The 22158-nt window shown below is 41.8% G+C and overlaps 1 long non-coding RNA gene across 2 annotated transcripts in view; it reads right to left on the bottom strand.

Moving 5' to 3' along the window:
- Positions 1 to 211: 211 nt before the first annotated feature.
- LOC137620275 (uncharacterized) overlaps positions 212 to 22158 on the bottom strand; it is an 83474-nt gene continuing 61527 nt past the window's right edge. The window contains exons 1-3 of one of the 2 annotated variants that reach the window (XR_011040040.1): positions 21647 to 21771; positions 16231 to 16328; positions 212 to 565 (exon numbers count right to left, since the gene is read on the bottom strand). This is a non-coding gene — a long non-coding RNA (uncharacterized lncRNA). Of the gene's footprint in view, positions 566 to 16230; positions 16329 to 21646; positions 21772 to 22158 lie in introns of those variants that run through there. The other variant, XR_011040041.1, reaches the window with a different exon arrangement.

A 22158-nucleotide genomic window follows, 5' to 3' on the forward strand; every position in this document is an offset into this window, starting at 1 on the left:
TGAACTGCCTTTGTAAAGATTAAGACCGAATATAGTATTTGCTACTAGACTAGTAAGAATTAATAGCTCTAATAATAAAATTAACGGCTTCCAGAAATGGAAGTAGTTTGATAAACTTGAATCAATCTGATAATATTTTTATTGCAAAAAATATATATTTCCTAGTTCACTGTAACTTTAATCTTCATCCTATCTGCGATTAGTGATTGACATTAAACCTATGGGATATATATGATGTGACCATGATAGCACACTACCTAAGAAACCTGGTTAATTGGACATTTTAAGGTATTTGCAGTACTACAATATGCTCATGGAGGTCTTTTATACTTCAGAAACGTTTGATGATGAGACTGCCACTTCAGATGAGGTCATCTGGTGCTTCTCTTGAAATTGGGAATTCATAAAATTTATCTATTCTTTGTCTCTCAGTTTTGTGGATTTTTTGTAGTGAAGCTTAAATTGTTCCTCGTTGATCTTCATGTTAGTTCGTATTTGCAGTGTAATTTTCTTCTTTTTTTTGAGTAGGTATACATAATTTTCTTCTCCTTTTGAGGATTCCAGTCTGGAAAATAAATAATATTGTTAATTGGACAGATAAATTAGTTTTATTAAAATGATTTGCTGTGTACTTCTAATTATACTAATATATCAGTCTTATCAAAATAATTTACTGTGCACTTCAATGTCAAAATTATATTTTAGTCAAATATTCTCCATACTCAACTACAAAAATTATGAAATATACTGATTAAATACAAAATATGAGCAATAATGATGAACTACACAAACCCCTGTCATTTATAAGAGCAAATATCAAACCGAAATTATAACTTGTAAAGTGGAAAAGTGTTACCCCATAAATCCCATCAAGGAAATATTTCCCTTCAATGATATTATAACCGGTCTCAGGTAATCCACTGACTAACAAGTGCTCCCATAGTCCTTCAATTAATCCCCTTAATTTTCTTTAATAAATACTCAATAAACCATAAATCCTCGAATAAAACATTTTATCTTATATCACGAGGATACCTGGTCAAACACACACACAAACACACGCTGTTCATGCAATAATTATGAAATAAATGTTTAAATTCTCTAAATAAATGGAGTATATTGACATGTATGAATTCTATAGAGAAATAGAGTTTATTGATATGTTTATATACTGTGCAAAAATAATATTTATTGGCACGATAATAATATTTAGTGTAGATTATTGCAGTCTACAAAAGTATAGTGCTGTGTAAGTGAATAATTATGTGGTGTTTTCACTACTGAAAAACTTCACAACTTTCTAAATTTATAAAGTAAATATATCATTCTCTTTGTTGAAATTAAATAAAAATTTTCTATATATTGTACGGATCCAGCATAAAGTTATTCCAGCTATCATATCAGATTCACAATCATAATCATCTTCGTCTTGAACTAAAGAAAAATTATCTCTCTGCTTGACTTATTATATAGCCCAGTGTTGAAGCCTGTGACACCATTAAAGACTTAATTAAAACTAAGGGCAGTACCCTACAGGTAAGAGGTTGGACGGCAAGATGCAGGAAAGGAAATAACAACAGGTTATACAAGAGACGCATCTAGGGAACGTTGCAAAGACCCTTTGCCTGGAAGCAATCACATAACTCATAAGCCAAAACGTTTTCCTGAGTTTAGTACCGACATGTAGACATTGGCTTTCAGCTTTGCCCAGTTAATGAGCGAGAAGGCATTGAGGCTAAGATAGACCTTTTAGCACGTGTTTGTTCCAAGTTTCACGCCTTTGGTTTTAGTTTTCATGCTTCTGACATCATCACATGCTCATAGTCTGGTAACTATACTTGCCTGTCGGACACTGCCTGGTCAAGTGGACACGCCTTAACTAAACCCTTGTTTCAATTAGATTAAGTTCTGATATAGTCAACCGAGTAGCCAGTCATACCTTGTATTAGTCTTTAGAAGGGCCAACTGTTTTGTAGTTTAAAAACATGTAAATTTTAATCTTATTCATTATATAAAAGCCCAACGAGATCCATTACTTGGAAGCTGAATTCCACCCAATGATCAGAAATCTTAATTCATAATGGAGCAAGCCAGTCATACTGTAATCTGTTGAACAGGATATATAATTAATTCAGTGTCAATCCTGTCATTCCCAATTATCCCAAAGGTTGTAATTGCAGTAATTTTTTTTTCTAAATAAATAAACTCGATTCCATCAATAGGAGAATGATTTCTGCTTAGCTGGAACTCAGCTGTTAAAATTTATATCAAAATGGTAGTTACTGACAAGTGGCGGGTAAGCCTCAGCCCCTCTCCAGCACACCGAGATGCCACTTTGACCCTCATCTAGGCTTGACAGGAAACATAATCTTAGGTTTGCATAGTTAAGGAAAATACAAATCACTAGAGCCACGTGATTTATTCCTACACAAATACAAACAATCATCTTTTAATAGGAGATCAACTTTTAGGGAGCAAGCCACTATAACCTTACTGGCTGGTTTGAAATTCTGGAAAACAATATTTTCATAATAAAATAAATTTTGGAACATACTTACCCGTTGGTTGTATAAGAATGGCTAAAGTCCCTGTCGGCCCAGCAGAACTATTCAAAACTCACGGCTATCACAGATATGCCAGGTGTTCACTAGCGCCCTCGTGGACTACAGGTAGAACTAATTCAACCACTTCAGATTTTCCTTGCCCCTTGGTCTCTAGAGGGGAGGAGGGTGGGATTATAACTTATATAACCAGCAGGTAAGTATGTTCAAAAATTTATTTTAGTACGAAAATATCATTTTTTAACATAAAACTTACCCGCTGGTTATATAAGAATGGCTGATTGACACCCTTGGTGGCAGGTCAGGGACAGCAATTTGATTGGAAATTCACTTAAGAGTTACACCTAATCAACTTAAAGAGTTTTGTACCTGATAAGGAAGCAGACTGCAATGGTTCTCTGCCTCATTCTGTCTGCTATCCTGAGAAGATCCAGCGGTCCACCCAGGAGGCTGATGATCCCTAGGAACTGTCAAATGGTGCCATAACCTATAACATGACAGGACCTCCACTAATACCCTTGTTCCGGGTGCTCTGGAGGAACAACATGACCACCTGACCAAATCAACAGATGGCGGAAGACTGCCGACCAATCTCCACATACAACCATAAAACAACAAAGTTCCAAGAGAAAGAAAAGGGTACTAGGAATTAGGGGAATGTAGTGGTAGAGCCTTCACCTACTACTGCATTTGCAGCAACGAATGGACCCAAAGTGTAGCAGTCCTCATAAAGAGTGTGGACATATTTTAAGTATTGGGATGCGAAAACAGACTTACTTCTCCAAAAAGTCGCATCCATTATGCTTTGCAGAGAACGATTTTGTTTAAAAGCTACCGAAGTAGCCACTGCTCTTACTTCGTGTGCCTTCACCTTGAGCAGTCTAAGATCTGCCTCATCACACTGAATTAGCTTCTCTAATTAAAAGCCTTATAAAAAAGGATAGAGCATTCTTCGACATAGGCTGCAAGGGCTTCTTGACTGCACACCAGAGCGCCTCCGAGCTGCCTCTCAAGCTCTTCTTTCTGTCCAAATATACCCTCAGACCTCTAACAAGACATTGTACTATTTTTATCTCATCGCCCACCATGTCATAGAGATTAATAATTTACAAAGACTTGGGCCATGGACGAGAAGGAAGTTCATTCTTGACCAGAAAACCCTGTTTCAAGGAACATATTGCTTTCCAGTTTCTGAATCCAATGTTCTTGCTAAAAGCAACGAGCTCACAGACTCTCTTAGCCGTCGCTAAGCTCACTAAGAAAAGAGTCTTCAGTCATATCTTTAAAAGTGGCCGAGTGCAGAGGCTCGAACCTGTCACTCATAAGGTATCTAAATACCATATCCAAATTCCAAGCAGGTGAAACCTGATGCATCTCTTAGATGTTTCAAAAGACCTAAGGTGGTCTAGTAAATCTTTATTGTTGGAGATATCCAAATTTCTATGTCTGAAAACAGTTGCCAGCATACTTCTGTATCCTTTAATCGTCGAGGCAGAGAAGTTACGCTTATTTCTAAGATTTAAAAAGAAATTGTCAATCTGTGTTATAGAGGTATTGGACGAAGAAACCTAGTTAGCCCTACACCATTCTCTGAATACCTCCCATTTGAACTGATACACCCTGATGGTAGAGGCTCTCCTTGCTCTTGCAATAGCCTTGGCTACCTCCTTCGAAAATCCTCTAGATCTTGCAAGTTTTTCGATAGTCTGAAGGCAGTCAGACGTAGAGCTCAAAGGTTTTGGTGATTACTTGCCAAATGGGGCTGTCTGAGAGGATCTGCTCTTGACTGAAGACTTCTCGGCACGTCCACTATCCACTCCAGTACCTCCGTGAACCAGACTCTTGACGGCCAGAAAGGAGCAATTATGGTCATCCTGGTCCCCTTGTGAGATACGAACTTTTGCACCACTTTGTATAGGATCTTGAATGGTGAAAATGCGTACACATCCATGTGTGTCCAATCTAACAGGAACACGTCTATGTGAGCTGCCTCGAGATCCGGAACTGGAGAGCAGTACGTTCCCAGTCTCTTTGTCTTGGAGGTTGCAAACAGATCTATGAGGGGACGACCCCATAACCGCCACAGCTTCTTGCAAACGTCCAGATGTAGCGTCCACTCTTTGGGAAGAACTTGGTTCCCCCTGCTGAGCCTGTTCACACTCACATTCTTGATTCCTTGAATGAACCGTGTCAATAAAAGAATCCTCCTTTCCTTCGCCCAAAGGAGAAGAGATCTCGCTAACTCGTACAACGACTTTGAGTGGGTCTCCCCTAGCTTTGCTATATACGCTAGGGCCGTGGTGCTGTCCGCATTGACTTGAAACACCTTGTATGGGACCAGATCCTCGAATCCTCTGAGGGCTAAGTGCACTGCTAAGAGCTCCTTCTGATTGATATGAAGAGCCTCCTGTTCCTTTCTCCAACGACCTGAGATTTCTCTTTTTCCCAATGTTGCTCCCCCCCCCCCCCGAATTTGAGGCGTCTGGAAACAACACAAGGTCTGGGTTCCTCTGCTCCAACGAGAGGCCCTCATTGAGTCTGTGAGCGTTGTTCCACCATCGAAGGTGCGCTCTGATCGTACTCGTAATGGGAATACTCTCCCTGTCGAGATTGTCTTCCCTCTTCCAATGAGCATTAAGGTGAAATTGAAGGGGACGTAGGTGCAGTCTCCCCAGGGATACAAACTTCTCTAGAGACGAGAGGGTTCCCAGAAGACTCATCCATTCTCTTACTGAAGTGACTTTCTTCTTCATAAAGGACTCCAGCCTTAGCAGTGCTGACTGAACTCTTGCAGGCGACGGGAAAGCCCGAAAATCAAGACTCTGAATCTCCATCCCCAAATTAGGGATCTTCTGAGATGGATTCAGCTGTGACTTCTTTGGGCTCACTAGGAGTCCCAAATCTTTTGTCAAATCTAAGGTCAACTGAAGGTCCTTCAAACAACGATCGGCTGAGGGAGCTCTTATAAGCTAATCGTCCAAGTACAGGGAAGCTCTGATGTCTCTCGGGTGCAGCATGCTCGTCACATTAATCATTAGTTTCGTAAAAATCAGAGGAGCTGTGCGAAGACCGAAACATAGGGCTCGAAACTGGAAAACTTCCTTCCCGTATACGAACCTCAGGTAACGCCTGCAGCTTGGATGTATCGGAACATGGAAATAAGCATCCTGAAGGTCCAATGATACCATCCAATCACCTTTCCTCATAGCTGCCAGTACGGTCTTCTGAATCTCCATGGTGAATTTCGAGTTCTGGATGTAGCAGTTGAGGGTGCTTACATCCAGAACCGGTCTCCATTCCCCTGAACTCGTTAGGGACTAGGAACAAGCAGTTGTAAAACCCCGGAGACTCAAAGTCCCACACCCTCTCTATAGCTCCCTTTTCCAGCAAAAGCGACACCTGAAGCTGCATGGCTTGCCTCTTCGGTTCTCTCTTGTACTTGGGCGAAAGATCCTCAGGATCTGCGGCTAAAGGAGGTTTTGATAAGAACGGAATCTTGTATCCTTCCTTTAGAAGACGTACGGACCAAGGGTCCACTCCCTTCTTCTCCCAGGCCTGCCAGAAGTAGTTTAGCCCGGCTACCACTGCTACTTGAAGGGGAGAGCAGTCAGACCCTGCCTCAACTGGGCTTGGCTTCTCTTTTCTTGAACTTCTTTGCCTCCGATTTGAAATTACTTCTCCCTGCAAGCTTGCCCCCAAAGGGCTGAGCAGAATGAGAATATGATGTCCCCTCCTTTGTTTTATGAGAAGAGAAGGACGTAGACAAAACATTACTGTCTTTTTTGGCAACCAAATCATGAGTAACCTTCTGAGAATTTGCGGCCACTTCCTTCACCAAGTCCTGCGGAAAAAGAGCCGAGGACGTGCGCAAAAAGCAACTCCGATCTCTGACATGGAGTGAACAGAGCAGCCAGCTCGTTAGAACCATCTCAAATTGCCTTGTCCATACAGGACATAAGCTGGTCAAGATTACTTGAATCTGTCTCCTTCATTTCGGTTACTTTTCTGCTTAAGGCTTCCAGTGACCAGTCAAGTAAATTAAACACAAAAAAAGCCCTGAACAATCCTTTCAAGAGATGGTCAAACTCCGACACTGACCACCACACTTAAGTCTTCCCTCAATGCTTGGCGACGGGAAGAGTCCACCAGGTTTGAGAAGTCTCCCTGTACAGATGCCGTAACTCCCAAACCCAAGACTTCCCCAGTCTCATACTAAACGCTCGACTTAGAAGCTAGCTTGGCTGGTGGAAACACGAAGCATATCTTGCCCAGAGCTTCCTTTGAATCCAACCATGCTCCCATTAATTTCAATGCTCTCTTAGAAGAACGGGAAAGAACCATTATAGTATAAAATGGTCTTTGCTCCTTTACCGAAGGTAAATTCAGAAGGAGGAGATCGCGGAGCAACAGGCATAAAATTGTCTGGAAATAATTCCGGGAAGACTAGCATCAGCTTCTTGAGGTCCACCAAATGTTGAGGTGGTTTCTCCTCTTCTCCCTCCGAGATATCATCCAATTGTTCCTCCTGAGATGAAACCTCATCTGGATCTCCCTCCAACAAATCAGTGATTGGAGCTGGGTTTTGATCATAACATTGACCTTCCTATGCAGTCGTGTCAGTGGTGACATAGGCGCCTTGCGTTGTTCCATATTCACATCCAATTGACAGCCACTCGCCTTGCGTTTGCTGTCACGATTGGTTTTACTATGGGTAGACTCTAGCTGGCGTTGAGGCTCCGCCGCGTCCTGGCGCCCCGCGCTCACGCGATGCTTGCGCTGACGCTCCGCCATTCCATGACTCGATTGGCGTGAGTCGTCACACTGATATATGGCGCCTGCCTACCGCTGCCGCTTACGCTCCGCGGCCTCATCAATTTTCCTCGCGCCTGCTTCTATCCTGCCGCTTGGCGGTCCGCTCCGCAATTTGGCGAGCGTTGTCACGCTTGGACTGACGATTCGCTGTATGCGCTTTTGCTAGATGTTGTGAAATAGGGCTCTGCCGAGACAAATCTACTTCAACCTGCCGCTGGGAGACCACCTGGGCGATATCACGTCAGCCTCAGAGACAATAGGCCGCCTGTGCGACAACCGGTCTACCACGGAAGACTTGACGCCCAGCCGCACTGCCAACAGCCGGTCGATATGACTGCATCATCGACGAGAGCTGCTGTTTTATGTCCAACAACATAGACTCCTTTGGATCACCTTTAGGTGATAATCGCGCAGCCTTTTCTACAGCAATTAACCCTCTTCATCGGTATCCAACCGTTCACCACTTTCGGGAGAAGAGCCCCAATCCGAAGGGAGAGGCGGAGCATGAATTGTCATGCCTGAACCAGGTATTAACTGTGCATCTGAATGAATCACTTTATCTCTATCGGAACCCAGATTCAAGGGACCGAAAACACTCAAGTGTATCACAACCTGGCTGTTGCGGAGAGGGAATGTGCCGCTGTTCCACTGACTGAACTTTCCTCTTAATTGGTCTAGAGGTTTGACGCCGCCACTCGTCACGTGACCCTTCATTTGAAGAAGGGGACAAAGCACTAACCTCATCTTTTCCATGGTGAGGGTGAGCGACCTGAGCTACGGCAGCAGGATCACTCGAGGGAACGTCTGCGCGATTGATGAAGCCTCTCGTTTCCTTTCGCCGTTCGACATAACTTCTCTCCTGGGTCCGGGAGCTTGACAGAGATCTTAGGCTAGACGAACAACAGGATCGCGCAGGCGCGCCCTCCACAACACTGAACACATTTGTCGAACTTTTAACACTCGATTGATCACTAGTACAACCACCTTTAAGTAAATTAATTTCTGACAATTTGCTTTTTATCCGCCGTTAAAGATTCAACTGTCACATCGAGAGATTGAATCGCGGACATCATCTCCCTCATCGTAGGTTCATTCGGTTCTTGATCTACCACTACGGGGGAAGGAATAGGATTAATGATATCAGACACAGGTAAATCCACAGAACATAAGAACTACGTCTAATCCTATCTCTCTCTAATTTCTGAGTATACCGCTCATAAGCTACCCACTGACTTTCAGTTAACGAAGAACATTCTTCACACCGATCCCCAAAAGAACACGATTTTCCCCTACATTTAACACAAATTGTATGCGGATCAACAGAACCCTTAGGAAGGCGAGTGTGACAACCCTTACTACACTTCCTATATACAGGGGAGGGGTTGGCCATATTGAAAAGTGACGAGAGAGAATTAAACAATAGCAAAGGTCAAAACAACTAAATAACCCCAAAATAATAAAGATTTCAAGAAAAAATGAAAAGGAAATTACTAAAGCGAAAGCCAAAAACAAAAAGACAGTACATCACCCAATTAACTGTCCAATTGAATGTAAATAGCGAGTGAATTTTCAACGTTCTGGCCAATATGGCCGGCATAGAAAATCTGAAGTGGTAGGATTATTTCTACCTGAAGTCCACCAAGGCGCTAGTGTACACCTGGCATATCTGCGATAGCCAGCGGGTAAGTTTTATGTTTAAAATGATATTTTCAATTTAAAATAAATTTTAGAATATACTTACCCGGTGAATATACAAATAGCTTACGGTCGACAGATTCCAAAAACTCGCGAGCGATCGCCATGAAGGTTGTCGGGTGTGCCCACCAGCGCCGACTATCGGCCAGATACCGCATATACTTCTCAACCAAACCAGTTCTTCTCAGTCCGTAGAGTCTCTATCGGGGAGGAAGGAAGGGCCTTTAATTATATATATTCACCGGGTAAGTATATTCAAAAATTTATTTTAAATTGAAAATATCATTTTTCAATATCAAACTTAGCCGGTGAATATATAAATAGCTGATTCACACCCATGGTGGTGGGTAGAGACCAGTATTAAAACAATAAAGGCGTATATGCTCAAGAGTTTTTGACAAACATTTAAAAAAACAAATTTAAGTATAGGTACCTGATAAGGAAGCTGACTCTGATGATTACTCTGCCTCATTAGTCCGCTATCCTCACGGAGCCCAGCGATCCTCTTAGAATGCTGAAAGACTTCCCAGGAGCTGCTATAACCAGGGTGAACACCCCTACAACAGGACCTCATCAATACCCTTAATCTGGGCGCTCTCAAAAAACAATATTTTGACCACCCGCCAAAACAAAAGATTGCGAAAGACTTCTTAGTCTCCCGTACAACCCAAAACAAGATTAAAAATTTCAAGAGTAGATTAAAAAGATATTGGGATTAAGGGAATGTAGTGGTAGAACCTTCACCCACTACTGCACTTGCTGCTACGAATGGTCCCAACGTGTAGCAGTCCTCATAAAGAGTCTGGACATCTTTCAAGTAATATGAAGCGAACACCGATTTGCTTCTCCAAAAAGTCGCGTCCTTAATACTTTGAGGGATCTATTTTGCTTAAACGCTAAAGTTTCTATCGCTCTAACTTCATGAGCTATGACTTTCAGCAAATTACCATCCTTCTCACTTAAATGAGAGTGTGCCTCTCTAATCAAAAGTCTAATAAAATAAGACAACGCATTCTTCGACATGGGCAAAGAGGGCTTTTTAATGGAGCACCATAAAGCCTCTGAACAACCTGGCAGTGGTTTAGTTCTGGATAAATAAAATTTAAGAGCTCTAACGGGCCACAGCACTCTTTCAACTTCATTCCCTACAATCTCAGAAAGACTGGGGATATCAAATGATTTAGGCCAAGGACGAGACGGAAGTTCATTCTTGGCCAAGTAACCAAGTTGAAGAGAACATACTGCTTTATTAGCAGAGAGCCGATATTCTTGCTAAAAGCATGTATCTCACTAACCCTTTTCGCCGAAGTCAAGCTCACCAAGAAAAGTGTCTTGAGGGTAAGCTCCTTCAGGGAGGCTGACTTTAACGGTTCAAACCTGTCTGACATAAGGAACTTTAGGACCACGTCCAAGTTCCAAGCAGGCGTCGAAATATGACGCTCCTTGGAAGTCTCGAAAGACTTAAGCAGGTCTTGAAGATCTTTGTTATTAAAAAGATCCAAATCCCTATGCCTGAAAACAGAAGCTAACATGCTTTTGTAGCCTTTAATGGTGGATGCAGAGAGGGAGTGACCGTTTTTCAAATAAAGCAGAAAATCTGCAATCTGCGCTACAGAGGTACTGGAAGAGGAAACAGAGGAGGACTTGCACCAGTCTCTAAATACCTCCCATTTAGACTGATAGATCCTGATGGTAGAGGATCTTCTAGCCCTCGCGATCGCTCTAGCTGCCTCCTTCAAAAACCCTTGAGCTCTAGAGAGTCTTTCAATAGTCTGAAGGCAGTTAGACGAAGTGCGGGGAGGCTTTGATGAAATCTCTTTCCGTGAGGCTGCCGCAAGAGATCCATCCGCAACGGCAGACTTCTTGGAATGTCTACTAGCCATAGAAGTACCTCTATGAACCACTCTCTCGCGGGCCAGAGGGGAGCAACCAACGTCAACCTGGTCCCTTCGTGAGAGGCGAACTTCTGAAGCACCTTGTTTAGGATCTTGAAAGGTGGAAAGGCATAAACGTCCAGGTGAGACCCATCCAGAAGAAAGGCGTCTATGTGGGCCGGCTCTGGATCCGGGACCGGAGAGCAATAAGTCGGGAGCCTTTTTTGTCAAAGAGGTCGCAAAGAGATCGATGGTGGGTTGACCCCAAGTCATCCAAAGTCTCTTGCACACATCCTTGTGGAGCGTCCACTCCGTAGGAATCACCTGTCCTCTTCGACTGAGACAGTCCGCTAAGACATTCAACTCCCCTTGGACGAATCTCGTCCAAAGAGAGAAGTTTCGATCTTTTGACCAAATGAGAAGGTCCCTTGCGATGACGAAAAGAGAGTGGGAGTGAGTGCCTCCCTGCTTCAATATGTAAGCCAAGGCCGTGGTATTGTCTGCATTCACCTCCACCACCTTGTTTCTAACCAGTCTCTCGAAACTCCTTAACGCTAGATGGACTGCTAAAAGCTCTTTGCAGTTTATGTGAAGACTCCTCTGGTCTGCGGACCAAAGACCCGAGCATTCCAGATTGTCCAGAGTCGCCCCCCAACCCAAATCCGATGCGTCTGAAAACAACACATGGTTTGGGTTCTTGACTGCCAGAGAAAGACCTTCCCGAAGTCTTATGTTGCTGTCCCACCAAGCTGGACAAGTCTTGACTGGATCGCAGATTGGAATCGAGACCGTCTCTAAACCCTTCTCCTTGTTCCAATGGATGTCTAGGTGGAACTGGAGAGGGCGCAGGTTGAGTCTCCCTAGAGAGATAAACTGCTCCAGCGACGAAAGAGTCCCCAGGAGGCTCATCCAATCTCTCACAAAGCAACTGTTTTTCTCTTGCACAAGACGGACTTTGAGCAAAGCCTGCTCGATCCTGTTGGCAGACGGAAAAGCCCGAAAAACTCGACTCTGTATCTCCATCCCCAAATAGAGAATGGTCTGGGATGGAGTCAGTTGCGACTTCTCCATGTTCACCAAGAGACCCAACTCTTTTGCAAGATCCAAAGTCCACTGTAGGTCCTGCAGACAGCGATGACGGGACGACGCTCTGAATAACCAGTCGTCCAAGTATAGGGAGGCTCTGATCCCCGATAAATGTAGGAACTTCGCTACATTTCGCATGAGCCTCGTAAAAGCAAGAGGAGCAGGGCTGAGGCCGAAGCACAGTGCTCGGAATTGATACACCACCTTCCTGTACACAAACCTCAGATAATGTTGAGAATTTGATGTATCGGAATGTGGAAGTACGCATCCTGCAGGTCGAGAGAGACCATCCATTTGCCCTCTCTGACCGCTGCCAAAACGGATTTGGTGGTCTCCATCATGAATTTGCCAAAACGGATTTGGTGGTCTCCATCATGAATTTTGTTTTTACAACAAACACGTTGAGAGCACTTACATCCAGCACTGGCCTCCAACCTCCTGTGTTCTTCAGAACCAGGAAGAGACAGTTGTAAAAACCTGGGGATTGAAGGTCCGAGACTTTCACCACCGCCCCCTTCTCTAACAACACACACACCTGAAGATGTAACGCCTGTCTCTTTGTCTCCTCTCGATACCTGGGAGAGAGGTCTATCGGAACTTTCACAAGAGGAGGTCTTCGTACATAAGGAATTTTGTAACCCTCCTTCAGCAACAAAACCGACTCCCGGTCTGCACCCCCTTCTCCCAGGCCTGCCAGAAGTTGGTCAATCTGGCACCTACTGCTGTCTGAGGACGTGGGCAGTCAGACTCTGCCACGTGAGGATCTAGATCCTCTCTTCTTGCCTCGCTTGCTATTGGCACGAGAGCCTCCCCTACTGGGGGCTGTGCCATTGAAAGGCGGGATAAACCTCGCCGCTGGCGTGTCAAACTTAGGTCTGCTGACATGAGAAGACGAAGGTAAAACCTTACGAGCAGACGTGGCCATTAAATCACGTGTGTCCTTGTGAACAAGAGATGCCCTGATATCTCTAATAAGCTGTGCAGGGAACAAAGTAGAAGATAAGGGAGCAAAAAGAAGTTCTGACTTCTGACAAGGAGTGACCCCTGCAGAAAGAAAAGAACACAGTCTCTCTCTTCTTAAGAACCCCTGCTGTGAACGTAGCAGCCAGTTCATTAGAGCCATCCCTTATTGCCTTGTCCATGCAAGACATGATCTGAATAGAGACATCCCTGTCCGCTGAAGAGACCTTCCTACTCAAGGCTCCCAGGGACCAATCCAAAAAATGAAAAAACTCGAAGGCACGGAAAATTCCTTTAAGGAGATGATCCAGATCTGTAGAGGACCAGCAAACCTTCGAGCGTCTCATGGCCAGACGACGAGGAGAGTCTACAAGGCTTGAGAAGTCTCCCTGGGCAGAGGCAGGCACCCCCAAGCCGAGAACTTCTCCCGTGTCATACCAGACGCTCGCATGAGAAGCCAATTTGAAAGGGGGAAAGGCAAAAGAGGACTTCCCTAAACTCCTCCTGGTCATTAACCAGTCTCCCAACAAACGCAAGGCTCTCTTAGAAGAGCGAGAGAGTACTAACTTCGTAAACGATGGAGTCGAAGAAGTCATGCCTAACGTGAATTCAGACGGAGGTGAACGTGGAGCAGCAGTAACAAAATGATCGGGAAACAGATCCTTGGAGATAAGCATAATCTTTTTAAAGTCAAGGGATTTCTGGGCAACCCTAGGCTCCTCTCCATCCGAAAGGATCCCCAAAGGAACATCAGCAGGAAGGGGATAAACAACTTCCTCGTCCAAAGGAACATCATCCGACAAAGGCAAAGTCTTGCGACACGGAAAAAATAAAGCATGCCGAGGCGGTAACGATTGACAGGCTACATCAGTATGCGAAGGAGCCGCAGCAAAAGCAGAGGTAACGACGTCATGTCGAGACTGCAAAGACAAAGTCTTGAGGCTGAAAAACAACGTCACGTTGGGACAACAGAGTCGGCCTACGAACGTCACGTCGGGACTGCGGTGACTGCTGCTCAACGTCACGCTGTGACTGCGGAAATTGAAGTTCAACGTCACGTAACTGACATGACTGACGAGGAACACGATCAGAGTCACGTTTAACAGCACCGCTAACATTAGCGCTAACGTCAAAATGACGAGACAAATCTCGCTTAGGCGGTTGGAGACCTGTGTCACGCTTGCTGGACTGACGAACCACAAGCAAAGGATCTTTACGAACCTGGTCATGATCATAAAATTCCATTAAGGATGAAAGTTTCAACTGCATGTCTTGTAAGACACTCCACTTAGGGTCAACGGGAGTCGAAACGGGCCGTGACGTCGGCAACGCCTGTGCATGCAAGTCAACGCTCCGAACGAGACCCTCGGACTCAGCGTCACGTTTACGCTTAACAGGAGAACAGCCATCCGATGACTGAATACGATCAGAGCTGTCCCAATGACTACAGCCAGGATGCTGGACCTGTCCTGAAGGGACTGACTTGCGTTTCAAAGGCCTTGAAACCTTACGCCAAGGCTTCTTACGAGACGAAACATCGGAAGACGAGGAGAACTTAGTTTCTCCCGTCTTATGGTAAGGACGTGCTTGAAGAGCAACATCTGATACCTTTGAGGGAACATCTGTACGTTGGTTTACACCTCTCACTCCCTTAAGTCCTACGACATTCCTTCTCCCTGGTGCAGGGGAGCTTGAAAGAGGTCTCGGACTAGGCAAGTGACAAGCACGAACAGACGAACCCTCCGTCACAACACTAAACACATTTGCAGCACTTTCCACTTTACCACTTTGACTCTTTAAAAGTTTAACGTCGTACATAAGCTGGTTCCTTTTCGATGCCAAGGTTTCGACCTTCTCACCCAACGCTTGAATAGCCAATGAAATTTCACGCATAGAAGGTTCATGAGAGCCAATAAGGGGTTCTGAAACTACCACTACAGGAGAAGGATTAGGTTCAGGGGCATGGGAAGAGGAAAAATCTATAGATCTAGAAGAGCTTCTTCTCACCCTATCTCTTTCGAGTTTCCGAGTATATTTCTCATACTCCAACCACTCGAATTCCGATAAAATAACGCATTCCTCACATCGATCCCCTTATTGACAAGATTTACCACGGCAATTAGCACAAACATTATGAGGATCGAGGGAAGCTTTCGGAAGACGTTTATTACAGTCTTTCGCACATTTACGATAGACAGGAGAAGGGTCAGCCATTATGAAAATCCAAAGAAAATAAAAAAAAAGCCAAGTTCATCAACAATAATAAAAAAAGGGTTTCAAGAGTTTTATCGAAGAAAACCAACACAGCGAAGGCAATAAAACCAAAAACCAAGTACTTCACCAATCAGTAGAAACTTAAGGTCAAGCGCGAGCGGAACCAATGTTGTCTGGACCACCGACAGAGAAGAACTGGTTTGGTTGAGAAGTATATGCGGTATCTGGTCAATAGTCGGCGCTGGTGGGCACACCCGACAATCTTCATGGCAATCGCTCGCGAGTTTTTGGAATCTGTCGACCGTCGGAGACATAACCTATTTATATATACACCGGCTAAGTTTAATAATTAAAAATGTCCAGATACTCAGACATTAAGAGCTGTTTGAGTCCTGACATTGACTACCTTATAACTTTTGAGAAATAGATCTGAAAGGCTTGACTAAGTTACTCTCCATAGACAGATGGTCACGGTAGAATCAATACCTACGTAAGGATATGCTGTCATAATGTATGGCCATTATACAATAATGGGCTTCTTGCAGCAACTACCTATCCCAAGAACAAAGAACGAGTATTTGTAATTGTGTAGGAACACACATTGGAAATACAACACTATCCGAATTTATTCACAATCAAATCCTACCTTAATTCATTAAGCAATTCTACGTTAGTCTTTTAACAATAGTAATTAAAATATTTAATTCACTCCACTTGGAAAATCTAGAATCAATCCAACTAAACAATTGTCAATGCAGTATAAAAAGACAATCCTACTATAATTTACAAACAAGTAAATTATGCCTTGAGTAACTAATTAAGAATCAAATTATTTATATTAAATTAAACTCAATCCATACACTTACTCATCCTAATGCAATCCATGGAAAACCTATAATCATCATGATACATAAACCGACTAGACCAATTTTAATTTATCTAAATATAAATTTTACCGGGATTTACTAGCAGACTGAAAAAAAAATATACCATTGAAACTAACAAGCAATGCTCTTTATTAACCTTACCTTTAAAATTCCAGTTACTGCAGCTGTTTTCATTGAAGAGCAGCAATTTTATAAGCCTTCAATTTTCTTTCACCCGTAGCTCATTGTTCAAGATGGACCTGCAACAAAAAAAAGAAAGTGAAAATATTTTAAAATACTCTCCCACCATTTTACATAATCATAACTGAATTCAACATAACGTTCTTGGTTTGATAAGTTATCTGAAGGGACCTTTCATCAAGAAATGTTACCTCTTAAGCAAATGTAGTTTTGGCAAGATATTTTCCTGTTATACAGTTACCGAGCGTTATGCAAATCTTTGTTAGTTGTACCTTTATGAAATTTTGATGAGCAAAGCTATATAATTCTTGATATTACGAAACTTAGCGATGTACAATAAGACTTTGTTAACTGTTAGTGCTAAGTTTTGAACTTGAATTTTTCGTGTGGTAGGTTAAGTAAGGATCTACTGCCAAAACTTTATCTACAGCACTATGTAAAGTTGGAGTATATCCTCATAATTTGATTCTATCTACAGCATTGTAATTTGTATTAGATGAGGGCAATGGCTTATTCTATCTAGATAAGGATCCAGCCCACTAAGTTAGGTTAAGGTTGGCGCACATCTCTGTAATTTAGTGGCAATGCAAGGAAAGGCAATAAATCTTATTTAAGCATATGAAACCACCTAATTTTTTCTTTATATAGGAGGCAGTATTACGTAGTAATGCTTTGGAAGGGGTGCCTTAAATTATATGTGCGAACCAGGATTTTAGTTGTACTATATCAGATTATGAAGGTCTTAACAGGATCTTCCTACCTAACTTGATTAAGTTTGCATTTCTTAGGTCTTACACAGTAGGAGAGGGCTTCAAGTTAGCTACGTCAGGATCAGGTGCCTAGGCCATGGCATCCCTAATGTGCTTTGTGTATTCATATACATGGTATAATTTTGGGATCACCTGAAGATGAAGGAACTCAACACAATCTGTGCTCAACTGTACGCTACTCTTAAATCGCAATTTACCACCTGGGTCCTCAATAATCTGGGAGTTATGATGCATACCCAAGTCATATTTGGGTGGTTTAAACCCACAATGAATAATTATTTGACCTCTTGCATAGTTTGATTGGATATAATACAGGCAAGAAAAAAAATATATTGTACTTCTAATAATTGAGCATCGTATAATAAAAAGGAAAAAATGTCAATCAATATTAGGTGAAATATTGTTTGTCTCCACCTACCTCCTACATTCCAATTTATACTTTTCTTCAGTAAACCAGATGAAAAAAAAATCTTCAATACATTATCCGAGCAAATGTAAAATAGAGAAAACAATCAAATCATAGTAGGTATGATATTTTATCCAGGCAGTTTGTATTACCTGTGTCATGATAAGTAGCTCTTGTTATATTCGTTTGTATGTTTGTTTCCATTCAAATTGACTCTGCCTTATTGTGCAGTGACAAGTTTTACCTACATTATGCATGCGTTGCACTTTATCCTACCTGTATCTCTGATGATTTGAACTAAGCCTCATCTTAAATTGGCCAATCACATCATAGATTGTATCGCACGTTTCACACATGCTCGTACACTTTGGTCTATTTTTTTTTCTTATTTTTTAATCTCTCCTTCACTGTTAGTCGAACGTGTTAACTTATGCCGCAAGACTTACAAGTCCCCAGCGAAGCAAAAAGCACCAAAAGATTTTCACTCTAACACGTTTCCCTGCACACGACACAAGCGAGCTGCCGCTTACGGCCCCTTACACATGCTCTTTCCATGTGATCCGTTGCAATCTAAAGGTTTTTTAATTAACATTGGAGGCAGAGAAGCATCTTCATTCATTGCCTAAAACCTGCATATTACCTGCAAGAGGACCAGACTACAGTATGCCTCTCAAGAGCAGGGCACTCTATTTCAGATGAGTGTTTTTTAAGGGGGGGGGGGGGGGCAATGTACCGACCATGTTTCACACATGCTCGTAAACTGACAGTATTTTCCTTTTTTTTTATATCTCGCTCTCCCCCTCACTGTTAACAGAGCCTGTTTAAGCCCGCCTATACATTAATGTTTGCTTGAATTTTTTTGACATTATTATCCAAAACCTCTTGTATATAAACTCGCTATCTGTTGAAATGAAGTTAGTTGCATTCACCTCGCCTCTCGGTTATAACCTGACGGGCCATTCGCAAAAGATATATATTATTTGACAGCTTTTATTCAGTTTTCACGAGTCGTTAAAAAATGTACTTCAGTGTTTCATTTCAAATGAAAAAACTTCATTTCAGTCATGACCGATAGTTGCGACCGTTGTAAACTGACCCAATTCAAGAGTGTTATTTTACATAACTCCAAAACTCTGATGATTTCACGTAACTCCAGTATTCTTCCAAGAGATATTTACTGTAGTTTCCTTTATATGTTAAACCTTTCAGTTTACATTCAGAGGTCTAAAACAGTTGCGCAGTGTAATATAGGGCTTCACTAACCACCAGTGCTATTAATACCCTTCACCCGTAAACATCAGACTCCAACTAAAATAACTCAAGACAATATGGCATACTAGGTCAGCTTAATAATGCTAAAACATTGTGGTACTTTATATAGTGACCCACGTGGCTGGCATGTGCAGCACATTTATGTACTGCTTGCAAGAACAGAGGAGCAGTGAAATTATGTTTATTTGCGAGTGAAGTAAGCCACAGTGGAGCGTGAACCTTTAGAGGGATGTGATGTGACTATATAGTGACCCACATGGCAGGCATGTGCAGCACATCCCTGTCCCACTTGCCAGAAGAGTGGAGCAGTGAGACTGCTTATTTGTAAGCAAAGCAAGGAACAGTTGAGCAAAAACCTTTAAAGGGACAGCAAATCACGATGTTTGTTAGACCATGTTAAAGACTTGGGGAAACCTCACGTGCTGGTAACTAGAAAACTATATTTTTGCTGAATATAAAATTAGAAAATAAAACAGGATCCCAGAAAAAAAGAAAATTTGCATGGAAATATGGCTAGGTGGAGTCTACAGAAATGTTACCCAATATTAAACAGTCGGTAAAATTATAAAACAACACGGAATTACATTTTCGAGAAAAAGCAATTTTTCCTAAAATAAATGTTATACTTTCAACGAATTTTACCTATATTTCCACTGCAAATAACCATTCTCCAGTTATCCACCCCACCCTACCATCCGACACAGGTGGTAACACGAGATTTTGGATGGGCGTAAACAGGAAATAACGTGATTATTTTTTGTAATAGGCCACAAAACCTAACAAACCCACCTAACCTAACCTAGTACTTCCCAGTTCACAGACCTAATGGGGGGGGGGGAGGGGGGGGCCTGGCAAGGCTCCTGGGATTCTAGGACATTTTCCCCCCATAATGAAATAAGCTATGTTAAAAAATAAAAAGTAAGCATTTTGTTGACAACTAAAATAATTACACTGCATGCATTGCAAATCCAGAACATTATTATTAAATACTTACGAGATTTGTAAAAGGCCAGAGCACTAACAAACCCACCTAACCTAACTGGTTACGAGGTTATTTTCGAAGAAAACGGGAGTTTTTCCATAAAACCGAATGTCTTTATTAGTAAGGCTTTTTCCGTGTTTTTCTATAATATTACCCAACAGAATATGTTATTTCAGCTTAATCAAGATAGCCTAGTCCTAAAACTTAGATATAGAGATGGTCTGTCGATTTTGTTTCAAATTATAGATCATCCCGTTCCACCTTACAATTAATGGAAATTGGGTTAAAATGCCCTGGTATTCTAACAGACATAATTCGTTTTAAAAGTACCATAACCTAATAAAACTAATATTCAGAGCACAGGCATCTAGATGTTTTAAAAATATCACGGTAAATGTGTAGGAGAGCTCCGTGGAAGATCTTGAAGAATTTAAACACCTACAATTCACTATTATATCATATAGAACGCTTATATAATAGTCAATATATGAGCAGCTTCTATTTAACGAAGATATTTGTGTGTATGGTTATGCTTCACTTGGATTTTTTCTAAGTGTTTGTTTTTGTTTACTGTGTGATGTCTTGGCTAAAATGAGCTGTTTCACCGCCTTACTGCTTATGGCAAACTAGTTCTCAATGCTATTCTAACCAATAACAGGTGTTTTCTTGACGTCACACTGTTTGAAAACCAATCATGGCGGTTTTTACAAATCTCGCCAATGCTGACACTTATTACTTCACTTATCCCTGCTATTTTTCCACCAGTTACCACAGTTTATGTGAAGTTCCGCGGAGGAATATTTTTGCACGTCTCGGATCTCCCTTCAAACTGAAAAGCTCATTTTGCCGTGAAGTATGGAGCAATTAGCAGGACCTTCATCCCGTTCCGACTGTGTCACTTGTGACAATTGCTTTATTTCTTATGGGGATTTTTGTGTACATTATTCAAGGAAAGTTGATTTGCTAATTGCATTTGCTCAACGTCATGGTTTGATTTTGGCAGAGAGAAAGTGCCCTAATTGTGAAAATGTGTGCCGTATAGATTACAACAAATTAGCATTCCGGTGTGATCGTAGTGTGGTTACTCGTGGGAAAAGGAAGAGGAGGTGCAATTTTTTCGTGTCTTGTTTCAAAGGTAAGTTAGATATTGAGACTAATTTGAAGTTTGTGTTCCTTTTTTTGCAAAAGGCGTTTTCATTTGAATTTGTTTCGTTTGAACTGAAACTCAATGTGGCCTTATGGGGGGGTCACAGGGGGAGCGGAGGCCCCCCCCCCCCCCCCGGTAGGCCTAGGTAGGGGTACAGGGCCCCATAGTCTAGGTTAGGTGGGTGTCTTAGGTTCGGTGGTGCCCTGAAAATTACTGTGGCCTTAAGGGGGGGTCGCAGGGGGGGTGGAGCCCCTCCCCCCGGTAGGCCTAGGTAGGGGTACATGGCCCCCAGGGTAGGGTAGGTAGTTGTATTAGGTTCGGTAGTGCCCAGAAAAATCACTTTTCTCCTCCTCCCCCCACCCAAAAACCATGCTTCCCACTGGGGTCCCCCATAATTATAGTAGTAGGTTTATGCTTACATTTTCTGTGTAAGAGTTAGGTGGTTGTAGGAGGATTATCTCACAGTTTCAAGGTAACTGTAGCTCTAATTTACTGTTTTCTTTCGTTTTCTACTTTTAGAAACTTTTAAATCGAGCGCGGAGCTCTCCTACACATTTACCAATACCAAAACTATTATAACTAATATCCATTATACATTGCACTTTGACTTGCAGAGCACATAAGAATTAAACCTGAGAAGTTATGCCATTGGTAAAGTGTCATGGCCTACGGCTTCCAGCTCAAAGAGGGAGTTAGCCTGCAAATATTGCCAATTATATATTTATAAATTTTTATATATGAAAATAACGCTTTTGATCCTTTAATACACTTGACCTAGTATCTAAATTACCAATACTAACCTTTGGAAAAATGTTGAACACTTAATTACCGAAAATATCGAAAACAAAATAAAGGTGTAACTGTTTTATATCTTCCTTCAGCAACAAACGGGAAGTGAATGACAGTCCTTTGAGCGGAACAATACATTTGCCAGGATTATTGGAATGTTGGGAAAAAATGTATATTTTCTTAGTAAATCATTAATCAATGGTGTCTTTCCTCTGAATACTATGATATAGGATAAAATATATGTTTAAATTGAATACAAATTTACTTCGCTAATTTTTGTTTCACGATCGGAAGGCAAACATATGAACTACTTTTCTGACTTTTTTATACTTTATCGAATTTTTATGCATTCAAAGAATATATATATATATATATATATATATATATATATATATATATATATATATATATATATATATATATATATATATATATATATATATATATATATATATATAAATATATATATATATATATATATATATATATATATATATATATATATATATATATATATATATAT

The sequence above is a fragment of the Palaemon carinicauda genome, chromosome 26 (assembly GCF_036898095.1).
Source record: "Palaemon carinicauda isolate YSFRI2023 chromosome 26, ASM3689809v2, whole genome shotgun sequence".
NCBI lineage: Eukaryota > Metazoa > Arthropoda > Malacostraca > Decapoda > Palaemonidae > Palaemon > Palaemon carinicauda.